General features: G+C 40.3%; 1 long non-coding RNA gene across 11 annotated transcripts; it reads left to right on the top strand.

Annotated features, from left to right (window-relative positions):
- The first annotated feature begins 1,109 nt into the window (after positions 1-1,109).
- On the top strand, positions 1,110-12,965 carry LOC307041922. 11 transcript variants are annotated; one of them, XR_013808936.1, is made up of 5 exons: positions 1,110-1,411; positions 3,074-3,151; positions 5,924-6,034; positions 7,540-10,493; positions 10,884-12,965. It is a non-coding gene; the product is annotated as an uncharacterized lncRNA (long non-coding RNA). The 11 variants fall into 11 exon arrangements; XR_013808943.1 differs by having other exon boundaries at positions 1,110-1,406; XR_013808944.1 differs by having other exon boundaries at positions 1,110-1,406; positions 10,387-10,493.
- The last annotated feature ends 9,321 nt before the right edge of the window (positions 12,966-22,286 follow it).

A 22,286-nucleotide genomic window follows, 5' to 3' on the forward strand; every position in this document is an offset into this window, starting at 1 on the left:
AGTTAATTTAGCTGATTCAATTATGTTTAGTTAACATATACTTTGTTCTTCAATTCATAGTATGTTCAAACAAATGCAAACCAAAACATCATCCTTGTTAATTAAGTTATAAATAAGAGTTACTTTACCATTAAAGCTCAGATATTTGACACTAGGGGGGGTTACTTGTCAGAAATGTGTCTATTTAGTCTAAATGACGTTCCCCTTAATTTCCCCAAAAGTAGAAATGGGTCCGGGTTCTTATGGGTTAAACGTATAGGCTTAAAGGCATAATAGAACTACCGTATTATATGTATTCAACTTGTGCCCCGCTGGACTTATTTTTCTGTGGTTTACCGTTACTGTGACATATCAATATAGCCACGGAAGATAGTTTGTGTGTTTAATTCCCATGCATCAAGGTTATTTTCATGTATGTAATTGTTTTTCCTGCACAGTGTAGAGTCTTGTTGTGATGAGAGGGATACAGGTATTTCATAAAATAAACGTGATCCCTGGAGGTTAGCTACAGAATTGATATCACAATTTAATCGGAGCTGATCACAAGTTGTCATGACTGATCCAGTCATCTCGATGAGCGTTCAGGCTGTGAATAAACAACTTGTGTTTTACTTTTAGGCTGTCTGAAGGTATGGACAGCTATCAAAGCTACTATACATCACATTAAGAACGATGAACAAATGAAAGTCGGACACAAATATATAATTTAAATGATTTATTGAAGTTTGCAATGTTTTGAACAGGCATCCACACAGTAACCTACTTTGAAATGTTCGATACCTCCCTGTAAGCGTCACGATATCGGCCTCTGCCCCACAACCTCACATACGAGTACTGAATGTGCAGCAAATGGATCTTAGGAAGGCAGATATAGCAAAAGATGAACGTAAACGACAAACGATGTTTCTTTCCTGGTAAGTCAACAATGGGTCCTCAATGTACACGCCCCGGATTCCGATGACGAAAATAATAGAATGTCGCCAGTTGTCATGACTCAACTTATACTGTAACACCGGCACCTTGCCGGTACTCAGTAAAATGCCGGTACTCAGCCGCCGGCAATATACGTATATATTGTAAACGCAACGCAGTGCAAATGTGGGTCTGACTCTGCCTCACAGAGGGTGACTGGCTGTCTACATGACGTGGCCTGCCGACATTGCCACTTTCATACAGATCATACTAATGCCCTCGATTGGTCTCTGTGTGTCATTCAAGCTCGGGAGGGTGTGTGTTGGTGTATGTGTGGCGCGAGCGAGCGAGAAAGCGCGCGCACCGGTTACGTGTATTGTTGTTAGCATCTGGTGCTAGCTAGCTGCGCTAACGGATATAAGGAGCTGTTTCAACAACAAGGTCGAGGGAAAGTCCTTTGCTGTCAGACTGAGAGGCTGAAAACTACAGCTCTGGTGAGGTAAATTACTCTCTGAGTCTTTAGATAGTTAACTTAGTTTAAGTTATCTCAGTGGGTCTCAAACGGTTCGGTCACCATTTATGAAACACATATTTCCATTTGAGGGGATAGTGATTAGTAAAATATGCATGAATAATACAAACAAAATGTTAACTAGGTGAAAAAAGGTAAGATAAACTTGTTGAGAGCTAAAACTAGTCTTTGCTGTTGCCTCAAAGAGGAGCAGGGGGGAGAGGAGGGAGACAGGAGAGGCCGATTCAGGAGCCCAGACACACTCACAACTATAAATGAACCAAAAACAAATAAATAAACAAGTTTCAATGTTTTTTCATATTGGATATTGTATGTTATTGGTTATGGCCATGTACTTATGATTTTATGATTATTTAAATGTATACATTTTTGTTTCATACGGGGTGTAGTCTCTTTATTTCCCCCTCAAAATGCACCAGATTGATGCATTTAAGTCCAACATTTAAAAACAAATCTTACCGGGGGAGCACCCTATAGGATTTGAGGCCCGGCTCCACTTTTCCCAAATAGATTTGCAATTTTTTTTAAATAATAACCCATCTCCATATGTTTCTTTTTGGGTAGTAGATTTAAACTAGAGGGCTATCACTTTGTGCAGCAACGCTATTGACAAATAAATCCAGCAAAGTGGCACAAAAAACTGGTAGTGGCCTCAGGGACGAGGAGTCATTTAACCAGCCAGTAGGAGTCAAGCTTTACTTTCTTTTATATCCATAAAGAAAAAGTAAATCTGTTTACAGTTGTTTCATTATGGATGTTGAGAGGTATCCATATATCTCTTCATTTTTCTCTCAAATTGCACCAGATTGATGCATCTAACTTCAATATTTTAAAAAAAATGTTCCCGGGGGAGCATGCCCCCGGACCCCCCTAGACTAGAGGGTGTCAGGTCCACTCCCCACTTATAAAAATAGCACTTTACCACTGCACCCCCTCTAATCTCAGATGCACCCTGAGTCATTTTGTTTAAGTACAGTGAGCCTTTCTAAAATATACAGTAAAGAGACAAACCCACCAGCATTATAAGATATACTATGACTTTGTGCCAAATACTTGTTGCTGATTTCGAGTACTGGCACCTTTTTTATTCCAATTCAAGCACTGCGTACAGGGTCCCAATTTGACCGGGGGCAGTACTGCATATGTTTAACTGAAGAGACATTAAGATAACCCTTTGACTTGGACAATCTCATCTTCAGTGATACATGTGTGAAAACTCCAGACGAGGTGGGGACCTGTTTTGACTTGTTTTTGTCATTAGTCTATAAAACAACTAATGAGTTGATCCTCTAATCTAACTCGGCATCAAAACACAAATATTTATTTAGCTGTTTTACAAACTATTGCTTTAATTGCAGCAGTGTTAATCAGAACAATCTCACTAGCATCATACTTCAATAAAGTGCTTCAAAAGTGCACATTTGAAACATTATCCTTTGTGATGTGAATGCAGTTGACACTGCCTGTTGTGAATCATGTTCTGCCCACTCACTGTTCCTCTGTGTGTTAAAATAAAAGAGCCGGCTTTCACACTTGTCATTCCTTTGCTAATTCAAGTTCAGCCTTACACTCCTAATTACTCACTCATTCATCCTCTTCACACAGTCTTTCTTCCATTCTGCTTCACAGCACCACCAGCCAGGAATGCTGGGATAGCGTCCTCATTACGGAGGAGACACCAGTTTGGGAAGACTTCTTCAAACACAAGTTTGGTAGCTGCTGTAGTTGGAGAGATACAATCGACCTTGGAGTGTCCCTGTGGGGGAAACACTAAGGCTGAGTTATGCAGCTGAGTGTGGGAAGAAAAGTGTAATAACTTTCACCTGAATGCCTCCACTCTACCAAACACCATGGGTTTGTCATTCACAGGCGTCAGACCCCCCTGTATTTAGAGAAGGGGGCCTGTGGGGATCTAGCCCTAATGAGGCAGCAGGCATTTCTCTGGCTCGTAACAACCCACTGTGTGTGGAGTCTTTCTCTTGACTAGAAGCTGCACCCAGTACCAGCTACTATTTCTCAGAGTGAAAGGGATTCACAATTAATGATGCAATTATGCTAATAGAGTAGCCAAGCTGCTCGTTTGCCTCCCCTTTTATAGTATCAATCCTGTTGAAGAATGCGACAGTGAAAGCATCGCTGCTCAGATTCAGAGCGTGATTGATCACAACAACTGGTTAAGAAATACCAGAACTCTTGTTTACTGTCACTCAGTTATTCATGCTGATGTGAAGAGTTGGTAGGGAGGCAAGATTATTTTCTTGAGATTCAATCAAGGTTTCTGCCACAAAGTGATTTGTTGAATATTGACAGTATGACATAATTCATGTTGCTGCAGCCACAGAACATAGTATGAGCTTCTAGCGTGAAGGTGCATTTTCCTTCTGTCAAGCGCATTCCAACATTTTCCATCCACCTTTAGTTTGTATTTGCCAAGTCTGATGGTCTGATTGAGCCCATTTGTCTCTCATTCAGGGACTCAATATACTGCAGCTCTTGTGTAACCTTGACATCTGCTGGCCATGAAGACATTGAAAAACATTCTGAAATGACATATGACAGAACGAAGACTGGCTTTTTTTTCTCCATATTAAAAAAATGACCATTTAATGGAAAGGGGAATGTGATTGTTTTTAAAGTTGCCATAACAGTGTTTATATTGGAAAACCTTATATGTTTCCATCGGAAACCAATGCTTAATTTCAATGAGTGTTTTATTAACCTTTTAACAATTCTTTTTTAAAAGCCATTTTGAACCCATGAATTGCCCTTATGGGTTAGAGGGTTTGGGTTAGGGTAAATCTGTCCATCTTGAATCTGACAATGTTAAAAGTGTAATACTGAATTGTTGATCGACTCAATTATTTATTTTTAGGATGTAATAAAATTAAGCAATAAGCCACAAGAGGCTTTGATATACTGTGATTTTACAACAGCCAAGAGGCATGTTGTTAGGCACGCTGCCAAGCAATGAAGTTCTTTAGCAACATTTAGCAGATTGGTAGCCAAGGAATACACAGACGCATCAACAAACAGACGCAGTGCAAAAGATGCTTAAAGATTGTGGTGATTTTTTATATTTATCTGGATATTGTCAGTTGTTAAAGTATTGTTCAATCATGTTAGAACTCTTATTCGCTCGTATGTGTGAGGTCTTCAGTGTAACATGTGTTTGGAGAAAGTAGAAAACACTTATGTGTTGTTAATGTTAAATGACACATGTAAGTATCTACCAAGGAAAATAGTTAGCTTGCTTTTCTGTAGTTTTAGTCAGTGTAATAGTATAAGTAAAAATATGCTACAGTCCACAACCTTTTCTGTTAGTACCGTTTTCGCACAGATACACATAAATCCATTTGCTTTATAGTCGTTTGTTCGTGTAACTTGTTATCAAAACAATATTTTTCTCAATATATATATATCAGTAAATATCAGTGTTCAGAATGTGTCAGGAATTGTTTTTTCTGACTTTGTTACCAAGTGCTCTGCTTCATTACCATAAACTGCAGGCAGTTGCTATTGTTTGCTGTCTTGGCTTTGGAATAATCTCAACTGCTTCATTGCCAAACACTCACAGCTTGGATACACGCAACTGAAGCCAATTAGTAATCACACGTTAGAATCAGGGAGAGATCAACACCTAAACTATAATGTTTGTATTGTTTTTTTCTATGATAACATTATGTATTGGACATGATACAACACAGAATGACAGCTTTTGTTATAAATGCACCAAGGAACAGGAAATGGTTATTTATTCAATTGACTGCTTGCAATCCGTGGTAGAAGCAACACACAGTGCAGCCAATCGTCTAAACTCATACATTCACAGACATGTAGATGGTGAAGCTCAGCGGTTGGTTGTGATTTGATTAAACCGGGAGCAGCAGTTATTTGAAATGTTGCACCTGTGAGTCTTTGCATAATCAAATTACTTCCCATGTCAGGATTTTTTCCCTCCTAATTTCTACAGAGACAAACTGTATCTGTGAGCACGAAGCCATATGTGTGATTGTTTTGCTCCACTGTGCTTTGGCTTGCACGGATGAGTAAAGGTTAATTATATAAGCAATGCGCAAAGGAGTCCTGTGTGTCAGCTGCAGATAAAATGTTGAATTAAAGTGCTTTTAATTTGACAGAAACAGCCGAATGCCTTGTAGGATTCACATCTCGTATGACCTCATAACAGTTTGACACAATGTTATTTCATTTCCTTTCTTTAACAAGCCAATTGCCAGGTTTCAATCAGCTTTACTTAAAATAACTGTCACATTACACAACCACTAAAAACAAACTACACAACCTGAACAAAAGCTACCCATAGCCTGACAATCAGTCAGCGGAAGAAATGAATACTAACTAACGGTAGACAATCCTGTCTGTGTTTGCAGGGCCTTGTAAATGTGTGTGTGTGGGTGTGGGGGGGGATCTGTTCCCAGGAGATTTCCCTCCCATGAACAATACTGTGTTTGCTCTTGTCAGTCACCTGTCAGATGACGACAACGAAAAACCAGCCAACAGCAGCAAGAGTCAACTCCAGACCCTGGTGAGAGAATGGAGCTGCTTTCAAACTGCATGTGAAATCAAAGTAAGGTACGTGAAGATGATGCCAAAGCAAAATGACTTTCTGTGGTTAAACTGCTTTTTGCATACCATGAAGATGCAGGGAAAGTTGATCTTGAACTGGTTTTAGCCTTTGATAATCATTACAAAATATTTGAATATGTTATTGTTGTATTGCTGTATTAACAACATGTTGTACTTTTTTTTCATGTTTAAAGCATGCTTAATACATTAAAACAACCATGCTGAAATCATAATAACCATAGTATTCCGATAAGTGCACCTCATAGCATTCAAAAAGTGTTCTTGACACACAGACCTCACAGGCTCTCCTTGTTTCCGTACTGTAAGACATTTCATATGTGTGATATATTGGAGGTGGAAAGCGTAACACTACACTTGCACAGACAACTAATGTTGTAAGTGAAATATATGAGGGGAAGCCTCCACAGATGGAAAGAGTTTGAAGGGATACAAGCTGTTGCAATTTATGTAACACTGCATCGTTATTCTTCCATTAGGACATTTTTTGTAAACGTTGCCTACTAATTGTAGATTTTATTATACAGTATACATCTATTTAAGGTGCTGTACAACCATATGGCATGTGTTCATTTATTTTCCTGTTGCAAATGTTAATAAAGAGTGTACTTAAAGTGAACGTCCAAAAACAAATCTAATTTGCCTACAATAAAGAGAACTGTAAATAACAATTTGTTATTCTTGGTCAAATAGATCAACAAAATATTTCTTGACCGAAACAAAACAATAAATCTAAAGGATAATGTCAGCATGCTAACAACCTTGTAAATGCTAACATTTTGATGTTTAGCAGGTATAATATTCATCATATTCATGCCATTAGACAAGACAAGAAAAATGTCAATCTTAATCCGGTGATGGCACTATATTAAATTGGAATATTACATATGCATGGTGGTAAATATAGGGGGTTCTCGAAAGTCATTATCTTCTGGGGAACACTGATGTAAAAAATACAAGGAAATTCAATAATTATAAAAAGATATCTGGATTAGTGACGGACAAAACAACTAATTGACTATATAACAGAACATCATTATCATCTTCATAACCAAGCCAATAACATGGCTGAGCAATTCTGTTCTCATGCAACAAAGAACATATTCATTCATCCACAAAGATCCTTTTCTCTCTTCCTTAATGCGCCTTTCACTGTATCATGTACATGCCAGGCACTGCACCACTGACATGGCAGGAGGAACATTTCAGTTGACAGGGGATGAAAGGCTTTATTCTACCATTACAACGCTTCAAGTCAGTAGCTTATTATCCAAAGCCCACCATCACAGCGAAGCCCACCAATGTATAAAACATGTATTTTAAATCTATATTTAGATATATCATGATGAACTATCCCCCAGGAGCTCTGCTCTCCATAGCAACAGAACAATATGTCAGGAAATGAGTGCTATTTTCACTCAGTGTCTCTCCTTTTCCATTTCCATATTCCTACCATAACAGGGGTTTGTTTGACCACCTCATTTACATTACAGTGGCAGTTCCAGTGGCAAGACTAACAAGAAGATTTCAAAGCCTTATCCCAGGGCTTCTATTCCGATGTGGTGCACTGCGTGACGGATGAAACACGGGTCCACTCCAGCTCATTTCACTTTCCCACTGCAGGAGATAATGTGGGTGCAGGAGATTGCTGAGCGGGCTCTATGTCTCCAACTCTATCATAGTTAAGTCACCGAGCAGCTCTCATATTTAGAGCGAGTCACGTTGATAGGATGATTGCTGTCTGTGATGCTCTGATGAGATTTTGTTCATGGTGCCGGTGAGGGCAGGACTTCTAATCTACTTCTCGTCAGACAGGAAAAGAACGGAAATATCTTCATTGTTCTCGGTGTGAACCCAACCTGTAAACAAGTGTTTAACAGGCAAAACAATATTAAACTAGATACAATAACTTAGAGTGCAGATCTCTGGCAAGTGTTTCTCCCTCTCCAAATGCCAAACATAGAAGAGTTGAAATTCAATAAATTGTTCCTCCAGGCTTCCTTATATTCCAGTCAACAAAGCAGCTTTTTCCATAAATTGTGAATCAACCATGTAAGCATATAGTCATAGATGAGCAAAAGAAGTACAAGGTCAAAGGTTAGAATGAGATTACAGACCGACAGACACATGCACACATAGATGCACACGGCTAAAACAATATCTCCCAACAGACTTGTACATGGCTAAAATAAAAAAGTTGTTTTGATATTGCATAAGTTTCTCTCCTTACATTTTTCTCTCAAGGTTTCTCCCATTTCCCCTATTAAACTGTGGGGTTTCTTTGGAAGTGTTTCCTTGTACGATGTGGGTGTCCAAGGACAGAGGGTGTCGTATTGTCATACTGATATTCTGTACAAACTGTGAAGTCCACTGAGATAAATGTAACATTTGTGATATTGGGCTATATAAATAAAAATTGATTGATTGACGCTAAATCAAGCCAGTAGCAACAAGTCTATCCATAAACAGGGGTAGAGAATCCCCTCACAGCAGCCTATCACCATGTGTCCAGAGTATACGGGTGTCCCCTGTCCATCCTGTCACATCCTGTCCCGTGCTCCTCACTCTGTGACATTTCAGTCATGTCCCTCATAACAGAATGTCAACCTGGGTGCTGTATCCTGGGCCATTAATCTCCCTCATTGAATAAAGATGAAGAGAAACCACTGTGATGAGAAAGGGCACAAGAGTGTCTGGGGTGTGATTTAATGACCCGAGTGATTTATGGCAGAGGATATCACCCTGGTTAGGACGGTGTAGGTGGTTGTGTCCGACGACAGCTTGCAAAAAATGCCCTTTCCATGGTTCTCCCTTTACTGTCCAGGGCAAACACCCCAGTTGCACATCAGCATCGTAAATTACAGGCAAGAGAAGCTGGTGTGAGAAGGAAAGTTTGTCTTGTTTGTAGAATACATAAGTAGTGGACAGTGGCGGCCGGCCCATAGGGGCGCTAGGGGCGCCGCCCCACCTCTTCCCACATTACAAATTAAAATTAAAAAAATATATATTAAAAAATATTTTTTTTTTTCAAAATATATATTTTTTATTTTAATTTTTAATGAACAAGGTAAATATTATATAATTGATATCAGTAAAATGTATAATCTACAATAAAATCTCGTTTAAAATGGTGTTACGATGTCTAAAGTTACTGATAAGTCACATGTTTCCTGCCTGGCCTTGACCGTGTATCATTACCCTCTCTCGTCTGGGCGCTAAGAGAGGAGCCCTCAACCTGTGGAGCAGCAGCCACTAGCAGCTGACTGTTGCTATCTGTAAGCTATGGCTCCGAAACATAATTTCAGCCAATCAACGTCGTCAAATCTGATGATAACCGGGCGCCAATGTCAGCGCCCGGTGCAGGGTTATGGATAGAAAGGATCCGTCTTGTGTAAAACTCTTGCGAGAGTTTGTGAGTCACGTGGCTGAATGTTTACGTTTGACAGGCAGCCTTTCAGTTACGATCGTTAACATCAGTGGGCCACAGCAAATGATGGTGAGAAGCTAAACTATCTATTAATTATGTCAATTACAGGGAGTGTAATTGTAACTGTGTGTGTGAGTAGCTGGATGCAAAGAGGTAAACATTGTCTTTTGTTTCCCATGCTTGCTCTTCAAACAGCCGGGGACAGATACTATGTGCCCATGCTAAATAAACACACACACACACACACACACACACACACACACACACACACACACACGTATTATTGTAGTTGAGTTTTGACAGCATCCATCAAACTAGATGTTTTGCCTTAATGGTCTGTTTTCTAATATTTCTGTGTTTCTGAACCACGTCTGTGTCTGCATATAATGTTCGTATTTAGTCTCCTCAGGGTTCCCGCGGGGTCTTAAAAAGTCTTACATTTGGTCATCTGAATGTAAGGCCTTAAAAAGGTCTTAAATATGACCAAAAAAATAAGAAAGGTCTTAAATATGGTTTAGAAGGTCTTAAAAATGATCGGATTTGAAAGGTACTTCTGTGTTGCGATAGCGTCTAAATGTGTTTTGGGGGAAATGTCCGGGCTGCAAAGTAACCAGTACGGTAATAGCCTTTCAGTTCCCCCCAACAATTTGTATTGAATTAAATCAACACGGAACCAGTAATCACTAACTTTGTTATTGGCGAACACCCAGCTAGTAACCTAGCAACCAAGCTTCAGCTTGCGGCAGTCAGAAACTGATGTATCTTCGAATCTACTTACAAATTAATATGGGGAAGTGTCAGTTCAACCGTATTTGGTTGGAAAACATCTAATTTAGTGCTTGGTTGAAACCAGCGCCGTATAGACTGAGAGTTACGTCATCTCCGTTCACTCCAATGGACCACTTTTTTACAGCAATGGCGGATCGTGGAGCCCCTCAATCGTTCCCCGGAAGTTAGCGCCAAGGCTAGCAGAGCTGTAGAGTTGCAGCATAATAGACCGTTCGTTACGGACTTTTAAAGGTAAGAAGAAGTTTAAAGATTTATATTGCGGATATTATCAGTACATCTGATTCAAATTAACATGTGTATTAAAGGATGTCAGTGGATTATTCCTAAATTAGTAGATTTAGGGAACGTTTACAGATAACAGATAAAGCTAGGATAACGGATCAAGTTAGCAACACACGTTGAACAGCCTTTTAATTGTAAATTCCGTTCTCTTAATGTCATTTCGTCCAACGTTGTTGAATTAGAGAAGAGGGGCTTCTAAACGGGATTGTATGCGGGGGTGGAGGGAGTTAAATATTAGATCAATATAACTTTGGTGCGTGTAAGAGTGAGTGTTTTGAGCAGAGCCATATTGTGTCCTTGTGATTATGTTGATTATTACCTGTCTGTATAATGTTGCAGCTCAGCTGATTTTGGATTGATGGCAAAGGAAGAGGGACTTAAGTGAGAGTGAAAACACAAGATAAGTTTAATACTACTGTTTTATATAAGTAAGCATACTAAACATGTATTATATCACTGTATTATATAAGTAATCTTGTTAGTAACCTACTGTATGGCAGGTGGAGGGGCAGTGATGTTAAAGGTGGAGGAGCAAAACTGCAAGACTGCAAACTCACAAGACAGAGAAATGAAAGTTTGTTCTCCAGAGAAGAGGTTGATTTCACTTCATTTATTTCATATTTTCTAAAGATGTGGAAATGGCAACAAAAAAAAACTTGAGAGCTGTAACCAAGACAACTGTAACAATATGAGTAGAGAGCCACCAAAGTTTTTCAAGTCCCTCTCTTACTCCATTTTGACAACCCAAACTTCCAGGTACATGACGGGACACCTTGCTTGTTTTTGTTGTTTGCGCTCCTCTGGCTGGGTGCTGGCAGGTGGAGAGCAGTGATGTTGGCAGGTGGAGGGGCAGTGATGTTAGCTGTTACACACCAGGCTCAAACTTAACACATTGCATCCTTCTTTGCAGTGTCCTTATTCCTAGAAGGGGAATCTGCAATTCCTGCAGAGTTTTGTTACCCGTTGGTCCGCACGCAAAGCAAATTTTTAAAGCCTTCTTAATTGTCTCATTGCTCAATTTCATCCCCTTTGTGGTGAGTCTGCCTAATGCCTTAAGTTGGTCTTTTGAAAACGTTTTCTTATATTTGTTATCCCTAATTTTCATTGTTTTCTTGAGAGCTGCATTTTCCTTCCTGATTTTTCTTAGTGCAGACTTTGCTTTTTTGGTGATTCCTTCTTGTCTCTTTAATTTTCTCTTTAATTTTTTTAATAGATCTGTTTGACTGGCTGCTGGTTCCCTCGTATGCTGACTGGCTGCTGGTTCCCTCGTATGCTGACTGGCTGCTGGTTCCCTCGTATGCTGATTGGCTGCTGGTTCCCTCGTATGCTGACTGGCTGCTGGTTCCCTCGTATGCTGACTGGCTGCTGGTTCCCTAGTATGCTGACTGGCTGCTGGTTCCCTCGTATGCTGACTGGCTGCTGGTTCCCTCGTATGCTGACTCGCTGCTGGTTCCCTCGTATGCTGACTGGCTGCTGGTTCCCTCGTATGCTGACTGGCTGCTGGCTGAGTGGGTGGTGTCCACCCTCCCTGTCTCTCCTCACTAGCCATGTCCTCTCTTTCGTCACCCTCACTTTCCTTTCTCTCAGTCTCCTCATCCCTTCTTCCCTCAATCTTTGAGACTAATGTAAGTAGAAGACATGGCACTGTAGATTTTCGAACATTTAAAATATTATACCATTTAAAAATAAGAAATATGACTTTTGTTACTAAGAGTTCATACTTATTATACCTGTGTCACCTTTCACACTATAGCTGTGATCATGAGCTATGGGCTTTGTAGATACAGGTCCCGGGGTGAATCGTGGTGCAGGGGCCCTTCTCTTTTTGACCACAGGGCGATGCACGAAGATGGTGGGTATAGCCTCTGCTCTCAGCCTAGTCTTGCCCTTTTTTGTCTTGACAAACTGGTCTGCATCAAAATGTGCCTGCGGAGTGACTTGAGGTTACTTCACACACAGAACAACTCGGTTTTGTCTGCCCACATACATATTCCATAGTGGTTGAATACACAGTATTAGGAAACACTTTATACTTACTGGACATGTTATACTCATTACATACTGTATATAAAATATGACCAAGAATGTGAGACAACTTTATAGAAATTCATATCACATCTGTTACTGATGCCATTTGTCATACTTTGTTAAACTCACAAATAATAAAGTTCCATGACTTCAGTTGGGAACAAAGACCACACCTTATCTCCCCAAGGCAATTTCCCATCCAATAGGTGTGCTATATAGGTGTGTATAACCCTGTCTCCTGTCTGTTACTCCCTCTTTCAGCACAAGAACCAGAGGGGGATTCAATGGAGCCTGAATACCTGCACTGAGACCCTCACCCTGCACCCGGAGTCTCAACTCTGTGTTTTTCAAGCCTTTCCCTGTTTTTTTGTATTAAACAAAACATTAAGCTTTCCCAATGGTGTGGTTTTCGTTTTGTGAAAAAGTTCAAATGCAGTGTTTGTATATAATAACCTCACATATTTGCTGTTGGTCGTGAAATTGCTCCTGCTGACTTGAGCCAGCCATTTTTTCCTCCGCTCTGTGTCAGTGGGGAAGCCGTACATTCGTACTCCTTTCTCGGAGCGATTTGAGCATCCCCAGGCAGCACAGCAAACCATGGTGGCGACTAGGAGGCAGCACAGCAAACCAGGACAACACGGAGGAAAAGGCACAGACAAACTGCATGATATGCTATTCAATGTTTATTGAATTCCATGTATTTGCAATGGATGTTCCTAAAACAACACATTTAACATCATCATCATGCTGCTGCTGCTGCTGCTGCTAGTCCTTTGATAGTCACCTGTCGGTCTCCTGTCTTTTCTGAAAGCCATAAAGATGACATTAGTCATTTAAATAACTTGTGTCCTCAATTACCATGGGATTACTGAAACTACCATGAATTTAAGAAAATGGTAGAAATGAATCTAATCTGAATTTTGAAGCATTCCTTTAGATCCCCTCCCTCTAAATATATCAATAAACATTAGAAAGTGATGCTCCTGACTACCATACAAGTTTAAGAAGATAATATTGGTTTTAAAGAATTCAAAGCTATAAACAGCAACAGGCTCTTTAACCAAGGCACTGTTAGCCTAACATGTAAACTAGTTGTTCACACTAATCCTAATATTATCACTTAATATTAGCAAATTCTATTTTATTTTTTAAAACATATTGATGTAAATACATACACATATCGATTTGTTGTATAAATATTGCAAATCAAAACCTTTATTCACTAATAATTACCAAAAATCGTAGTTCTATCTCCTGTTATCAATGCATTCACATTGCCCGCCATGAACTTCCGGGGAACAATCCTCGTCTGCATGAACCACGTGACGATAACCGTTTTTGGACTTCCGCTGTCGTAACTTTTCTATCTATATGGCGCTGGTTGAAACCAGTGGAGGGGAACGTGTTTGAAGCCCGCTGCACCTTTAAAAAAAGAAATAAGCGTTTGTTTTGCTAATGTAGCGTTAGCTAGTGGAGCGTTAGCTAGTGCAGCAGGTCCCGCAACAACACCGGGGGAAAGGGGCGGACTGGCCATTGGGAATACCGGGAGTTTCCCCGGTGGGCCGGTGCCGTTTGTGGGCCGGAGGGCCCAAAAAAAATAAAATCTCTTTTATTTTGCCTAAATCCTACCGGCCCACTTTTGTAAGTATTCCGGCCACTCCCTATTTTTTGCTTACCTAAATCCTACCGGCCCAAATTTGTAAGTGTTCCGGCCCAGCCCAGCCCAGCCCAGCCCAGTGGGGTGTGGCCCACTAGGCTGGGCTGTGCTGGGCCGTTTTGATAGGCTACCTTTGTTCTATCTATCAGTTTCAATTTCACACATCAGGCCCGTAGTAGCTGTCACTGCGCAGTGAACGATCAGGAGTGAGTGGCTGAGAGACCTAGTTGGCAGTTGCTTACAGATGGATAAACAAGCTCCAAAGCGTAAAGGCGTTTTTTGTATAGTTTGTGTATTCAGTATAAGCTACAGTATTGTAGCGAGCCCTGGGTTCAGAGGGAAGGGCTTGCAGAGGGGAGGGGGGGGGGGGGGGGTTGGCAAGGAAACAGGGTTCAGGGGGAGTGGCTGTACGGCTGTACCCTTAGGATAGAAAAGGAGGAAGTGACGTCTGACTCAGAGGTTGCGCGGCTGTGGAGAAGAACGTGTTGCCCACATTCTGTTACTGAGTTTAGGCTAGTTAGCTAGCAGGTTTATTGTTTTGGGTGCAGTCACTTTTGCCTCCACTTGCTGTTCAAATAAATGTTGAAAGAAAAAGTAAATCTGTTTACAGTTCTATTTTATATGGGTGTTGAAGAAGAATTGGAAGGGATGAAACCCTCTTTAATGGTCACACATGCAGAGCATACAGCACACACAGTGAAATGTGTTCTCTGCTTTTAACCCTAGTACCAGGAGTCTAGTACTAGGAGCAGTGGGCAGCTATTGTACAGCGCCCGGGGAGCAATGGGAGTGAGGGGGGAAGGGGGATGTCCGGTGCCTTGCTCAAGGGCACCACGGCAGGGCAGGAGGTGAACTGGGACCTCTCCAAGTAGAAGTCCACACTCCAAATGTAGGTCTGGTCGGGGACTTGAACCGGCGACGCGGAGGCTCACAGTCCAAGCCCCTACTGACTGCCATAGATTTAGTCCCTAATTTTGCTCTCAAAGTGCACCAGATTGATGCATTTAACTTCAACATTTAAAAAAAAATCTTCCCGGGGGAGCTAGCCCCCGGACCCCCCTAGAGGAGGTAAGGTCCACCATTTGCCCACACCACCTGTTAAATTGTCTCACCCACATTGAGGATGCTTCCTGCGCCAATTCCATGTGTCAAGTCAGGCAAATTGGGTCCAAATGTTATTGCATCAATGATCTGTTAACATTAAAATACGTACCTGTAACTATTTTGCTCTAGGCAACTCAAGGATTCAGGTAATGTGATTACTATATGAATAATGGTCCAAAATAACATAAAATGCATAGGGTTTTTTGTTAAGTACCATACTTTCGTCGCCGGCCGGCCGATACATGCCGCGCATTAAGTGGGCCTGTCTGTCAATTAATCCCCGGGCCACTTTTTCCCCCAAGTCCGCACCTGCCGGGGGACCTCCGGGCGACATTTGGGTCTACGTCAACCCTAAAAGCGGAGGTGCTGTAGACGCTAAATACCGTAGCTAAACACCAATCATACAACAGCAACGATGAAATAGTGTAGCCAATATAATTTAAGGGGTAATTTCTCAAAATGTTCCCTGTGTGGTTTATTCACCATTACAATAGCCCCACCTAAAATAATTTCCACCAGCCGCCAGTGGTAGTAGAGGAAATGAAGAGGAAATAACATAAGAGAAGTACAGGGAGGAGACAAACAGGAAAATAATGGAAAAGAAAAAGCAAGGAAAGGAAAAATGTTGAGGAAGGGATAGTGAAGGGACTAGAAATGTCAGGAAATGACTGTGAGGGAAAGGAAAAATACATAAATGGGACAGAAAAAGAAAGGAAAGGAAAAGGGTTGCAAGGTCAGTCCTTACAGGACTTTTTCTGTTGAAGGCAGCATTAACTTGACAAATTAAAGGCAAACCTGTTGAATATGTTCTCTTTCAAGGCTCATTAGTGAAAGATCACAATTTGTTTAACTGTCGATACTGTGTGATTAATAATTCAGCAGCGTGTCCATGAATGAAAAACAGTGCCTAGTTTGACATTCTTCTGATTAATTTCAGGTGAATTACGAAATGACTGGCACGTTGCAGACCCTGGTTTAAATACCACAGGGAGTTTGTTTTTCTTCATGTGAGGAAGCAAACGTGCACACCTGTTTTTAAAAAGCGAAGCCGCCTTCCTTGTAGGCTATTCCCTTACATATTTCAAAGGAAGGCTAATGACATCCACAGACGCCGTGTGATTACATGGCATGTTAACGCTCCTGAAGACAAAGTCGTGTCTCAGGCCGAGAGGGGACATTTATTTTACAGCAGGGTCAGCATGACACAGATGTTAACAGAATCACAGCCATCTGCAGTGAGGTGGCCACCTCCGCTTGTTGAGTCAAGCCGTGTTTGTGCGAAGTCACACAGAGGCACACATATACAGCTGGAAGTTCCCGTAGTGATATCACAGCACGCAGACAGTGAAACAGAGGCTCCTCCTTGTCACTTACGTACGCTTTCTTCACGCTGCAATCCATCACACAAAGCGCAGTGACTGCAGGTTGGTGATTAATGAGCTTCTTAACATGTCTGAGACTAAAATTAGATTCTCAAATACAGCAGAAACGTTGCCACAAGTCACTTGCTGTAGTGTTTTTATACAAGCCCCAGGCTGACTGTGTGGGCTCGTTTCAATATCTACGAGTTTGCCTTTTATTCATTTATTGTTCTCATTATTCCAACCTCAAGACATCTGTGCTCAGCCGGGAAAGCTGAAATAACAAGTATAGGTTGAACTAGAGGCATATAACTAGAGGCATCCTTCATGTTCCCCAAAGTGCACGAAAAAATATTTTCTAAGTACATTCGGGCAGGTACCCCGTTGTGACTCTATGCCAACAAAGGATCAAGGACCCAGGATGCAGCAGGGGTTTGTTGCTGTTGTGGCAAAGCTGGAAAGTCCTTATATAAAATAGAAAATTAGGAAATCAGCAACAGCTGGGACATTATAGCGTAGAGCAGGGTAGGCTACTGGATGACTGGCACTAAAAGCAAAGTCAGCTTATGTTGAAAGTTAGACATAAAAAAAGCTAAGCTGGGTTTTAGAGTTCTGTGAAGACTGATGTAATGAACGCAGAACAAAATGGCTAGATGGAAGCAAATGAAGCAAACCACCTGTGTCGTCATGTCTGCCTCGTTATATCCCTCATGTGTTTCAGCCACAAAAGAGGAGAAGACGGAGATTCTGCGCATTCACAAGTTTTTACTGAACTTGTTTGATGCCTCATCAAACATCTCGGGGCCTGACTGAAGTCAAAGCTCTGAAGCTCACCAGCAGTGTAATTGCTCCTCAGTGGCAGCTCTTCCCCGCAGCTGCAGAGTCCCACTCCGAAAGTTCACATGTATTTGGCCCCTTAGTGTAAATTTACATAAACTGAACAGAAGGCCAGTGGATGAGGAGACAGCGACGGAAAGATGTAGGCACCCACAGGATTTAATGCGTTTTCTGTAGCATGTTAATGCAAAAAGCACACATAGCTTGCTTTATCTTTACATAATGTCCTAAAGAGTGACTTTCACACTGCATAAATATTGTATTCGCTTAGGCATATTTCAGCCATCAAGTTCATGTTAGGGCAAGGCTGCATGATCTCCAAGTTGTTTAATAAGATAAACATTTGAGCCATACATTTCCAGCAAAGCTTTTTCTCTTAAGGTTAGATTCCAAATTCTAGGGAGAATTACAATTCTAACCTGATAATAAATTTAAAAAATAGATGACAAATGTGCCTGTGTGTAATATTGATTGAACATTGGCAGTAGGCCATAAAATAAAAGTTAATGGGGCCATGTTGCGCTTTTTGGGGTTTTCCCTTTCTTGCAGTGTGGTATATAGGTTTTTCTGCATGTAAATGGTCTGCAAAGGTTGAAACCCCAAAATCCTTTGTTTACTTCCATACCATAGTGACATCATAATGTAACATTTGCACTTGGGTAGCGCTTCAACACATTGTAATTAATAGGATAAGGGGCGGGACATCTCAAAGCGGTTAACCAATCAAAACAGAGCCGACCAGCTAACCCATTAGAGCCGATTGGGCTCTGGTTTCAGACAGAGGGTGAAAAGAGGTGCTTGCAGCACAGACAGATAAGAAAATCTGTAATAAATACCTTAAAATAAAGACCTTTTTGAACATTAAAGCATGGGAACATGTCACAGTAGAGGCACACAATTAAAATATAGCTTTATATGGCCCCTTTAAAGCTGTTATAGCATTTATAAATAGATAGTAGTTTGTTTCGAAAACTATGGTGCTCTTTAATTGTATGTATTTAAGTTTCCTCCATTTTTCTTCTGTATAAATACCTTAACTGATTAAAACATTTATTTGGATAGACGAACAATAAGTGTTGGGTTTGGAAAAATAAATGACCCAGATCACGCACTAGCCTTTGTAATAAATGACTAAAAACCAACCTTGTTCATTCAGAAAATAATCAAACCTATTTTACCTTTAATTCTCCTGGAAAACTCAATGATCACAACCCTCTCATTTCAGGCTGAACCAAAAATGTTGACATTTTACAAAGAGTAGCTTTTTTTGTTTTACATTTTAAGAATGATAATATTATGTTGTTATGTATTATTATAATATAGCCCTCTGCTGGCTTGCAGAATAAGTGCATTATTAATGTTCTGAGAAATGTATGTGTGGAGGCAGTTCATGATTTGTAGGACAGAACACCGTTGATGGCATGTGCGTAGGTTTCCTTAAAGCAGTGGTAAAAAGATAAGCCATGGGCCTATAGAGTGCCACAGTGACGCGTCCTAAAACCCGGAAGTAAGCTTCTTCCGGTTCCCTCAACAAAAAAGCAATGCAATTTCTCCATAGGATTTTGGAAAATAGCTCGAAATAAGGTCGGTGGTTGACACACATTGAAGAATCGGATCACGTTTTGTTCAGTCGGATAATCTCCACATGTCTACCCTACTTTTATAATTTTCTAATCTTAAATCAATCGTTAGATTTATGATCGATAGATTTATGAAGCTTACTTCTGGGTTTTAGGACGCATCACTGTGGCACTCTATGAGCCATTACATTAATAAAAAACCTGTCTTAATCAGTAATGGTCTTTGAGTAATAATGGATTTTCACATTAAATCCTTTTTTTGGGGGGGGGGGGGTCAAACTGCAGTCCGTATAGAAACTGCAGCTTTTGGCTCTGTTTGCGGTATCTATGGGCAGTATTTGTGGGAGGCAAGGAGTCTTCCTCATATATTGAAGGTTTATACAGAGGTCAAGTAGTTTAACATGATATGCTTTCCAGCAGTGTAATAACAGCAGCATTTATCCCTATAATCACCATAAATATCCTAAAACCATTTTACTGTTGTGACAAGATAACAAATAATGCAATAAAATGTCTATGTAAACATATTTTGGCATGTTTGGACCAATGCTTGTCTCATTCAAAGCCTGATAACAGCCCAACCTCCTAGAATAGATAATGTACGCATGTATTTAAAAGAGAAAACCAGTGAGTAAAAATGCTAACCCTGACCCTAAGGAAAAGGTAATAATACAGTATTGAGTCTCTTATGACTTGTCTTGCCCCACATTAAATAATTATAAATTCTGCCCTACTTTCATGAGTCCTGTAAAAGTCAAATAAATGTTCAAAAAATCATTCTATTCTAGCCGAGGCCTCCCTCTGTGATAACAGCAGCACTCTCACAGAGTTTATTGCTTTTTTCTCCACCACTGCTGTAGAGCACTGTCATCATATTTTTATACACGAAGAGGTTATGTGACCATAAAGCGTGGAGAGAGCAAACAAACCATCTGTTTGGCACTAAAGCTGGAAGGACAGTAATAATGTTCAGGGCAATGACGTAGACCCCGTTGCTTTCCCAGACCTCAAAATGTTCTCTTAATGATTACAAAAACGGCTAATTTTGCGTTTTAACAATCTAATTTCTAAATTGTGCATGTGCTGCAGTATTAGTCTAACTTTTGGTTTAAATCCCACTGCAGATCAATCCAAATCCCTAATACTGGATGCTTAATGTGGTTAACTCATCTGAAGTCGATGCCTGAGCCAGTCCCTGGACGTCATGGTCGTTGAGTAAGAGGCTTTGAAATATTAGGGAACAGTCGGATAGTCCCACAGTCGCAGAAGCTGAGGACTCCGGCATGACAGGCCATGTCGAAAGGCCTAATCCTAGTTTCCACTAGCACAGATCCATCAATCTGTAATGATGCCTAATGCAGTAATCTCCCCTAACCCTTCTCCGTCGCACTCTGTCTCTCACTCCATCTTTCTATTGAAAGGCTGCAACTTTCCTACTTTTTTTAAAAGATACATGAGTCATTAATTATACAAGAGTACATATAGGACAGAAATACAACTGCTGCTGTCTCTGGAAGATGAGTGCAGACCACTTTTAATTATGGATCTAGTCATCCTTTCGTGAATTATAGAACTTTCGTATTGAGTTGTTAAAATATTCCAGAATTGGAGGCAAAACTTTGTTTTACTTCCCAATTCATGTCAATGTTTTTATCTCCAACCCTCTTATTCGTTCCAAAGCTTTGAGCCTCATTGTTGAAATGGACAAAGTGAATTTCTTTTGATAAATTATTTAAAAAGGGAAACACCTCATATTTCTATACCAGAGTATGACCCTGAAATGTGTCCTGGAAACTCTGTTCAAATCAAAATAAATAACAGGACTCTCTCCTCTTTCAGCCTTATGATTGTGTGCCAAGTACCGCATCCTTCAATATCCTATAACAGGAAGAGGATTCAGGGCCAGCCAGCCATCCTTCTTTGAGTGGATTAAAAAGAAAACTCCCTCAAGATAAAGAGGAAGACGGATATCTTTAATATCTTTGTCATAACACAACCAGGACACCTTGCCCTCCGTCTGCACTCCTCATAGATATTGTCCAGTCAAAAATGATTACAGGCTTCTGGTTAGCAAGGCCAGTGAGGGGATAAGGGACCAGCTGTCAGTTCTCACAGGGCGTTGGGGCCATCAATCATTTGTTGTGAAGGTGTAACAGAATGCTAGAGGGAAGGGGAATACTTGGAGGGATAAGAGACTTAGACCTTTTTTTTTTAACACTGAGCATTTGCAAGTATTATGATATATGATATATTGAATGTATTTGAACCACAAAACCCTTTGTTCTGGTTTGAAACATACTCATGATATGCAAGTATTGTTCAAACCCAAATTACGTTTTTCTCAAATACATACAGTGACAGTAAAAAGTGATACAAAGCATATCTAGAAATACAATATGATATCATAGTGTAGCCCTACTGCATACAAACATGATGTTGTAGCAGCTATGTCATTTCTGCTTCATATCGATTAATATCCAGTCATGCAGATAGTTTTATTTACCCAGATTCTGACCTATCTGTATCTGAAGGATATCTAAATATATATTTTAATAATCAATATATATATATTTAGTTAGTGGAGGTGCTGACAGCATTGAGAAAGTACTAGCCTCTCTGTGATGCTGCACTTATATGCACAGCCTTGCTTGAAGCCAAAGGTGAAAAATCAGCACGCTACATAACAGGCTCATAACGACAATGCCGGACAATGATGGTTAGCAGTTATATTAATTACCTTTTTCTACAATTTAGTTAGAGTGTGTAGGCCTGCCAAAATACAACAGATGCATAATGAATTCCCATCAAATTGAGCCTAATTGAGATGAACTGACCAAAACTGATATAAAAGCTGACAATATATTAGAAAACGTTAGTTAAACAAATGCGCCCGATTATAATAGTTTAAACTATGGAATTGAAAAGTCAGCAAACACTGATACTGCTTTGCCTTATCAGCTTACTCCAGTCTATATAGGTCAGAAACTTCATGTTGTTGAGATAGAATTCTTTGAAATAAGCACTCCTATAACAAGATGAGCCAATAATTGCAACTCAGTAAGCAGAGATGGATATTCGGAAAATGTAGCATAATAACAAATACTTTGAATGACATGAAGTACTTCATAGGTAGAAGTCATACAATTTGAGGGAACTTGCCCAAAGGATAGTTGAA

The sequence above is a fragment of the Notothenia rossii genome, assembly GCF_949606895.1.
Source record: "Notothenia rossii genome assembly, chromosome: 5".
Taxonomy (NCBI): Eukaryota; Metazoa; Chordata; class Actinopteri; order Perciformes; family Nototheniidae; genus Notothenia; species Notothenia rossii.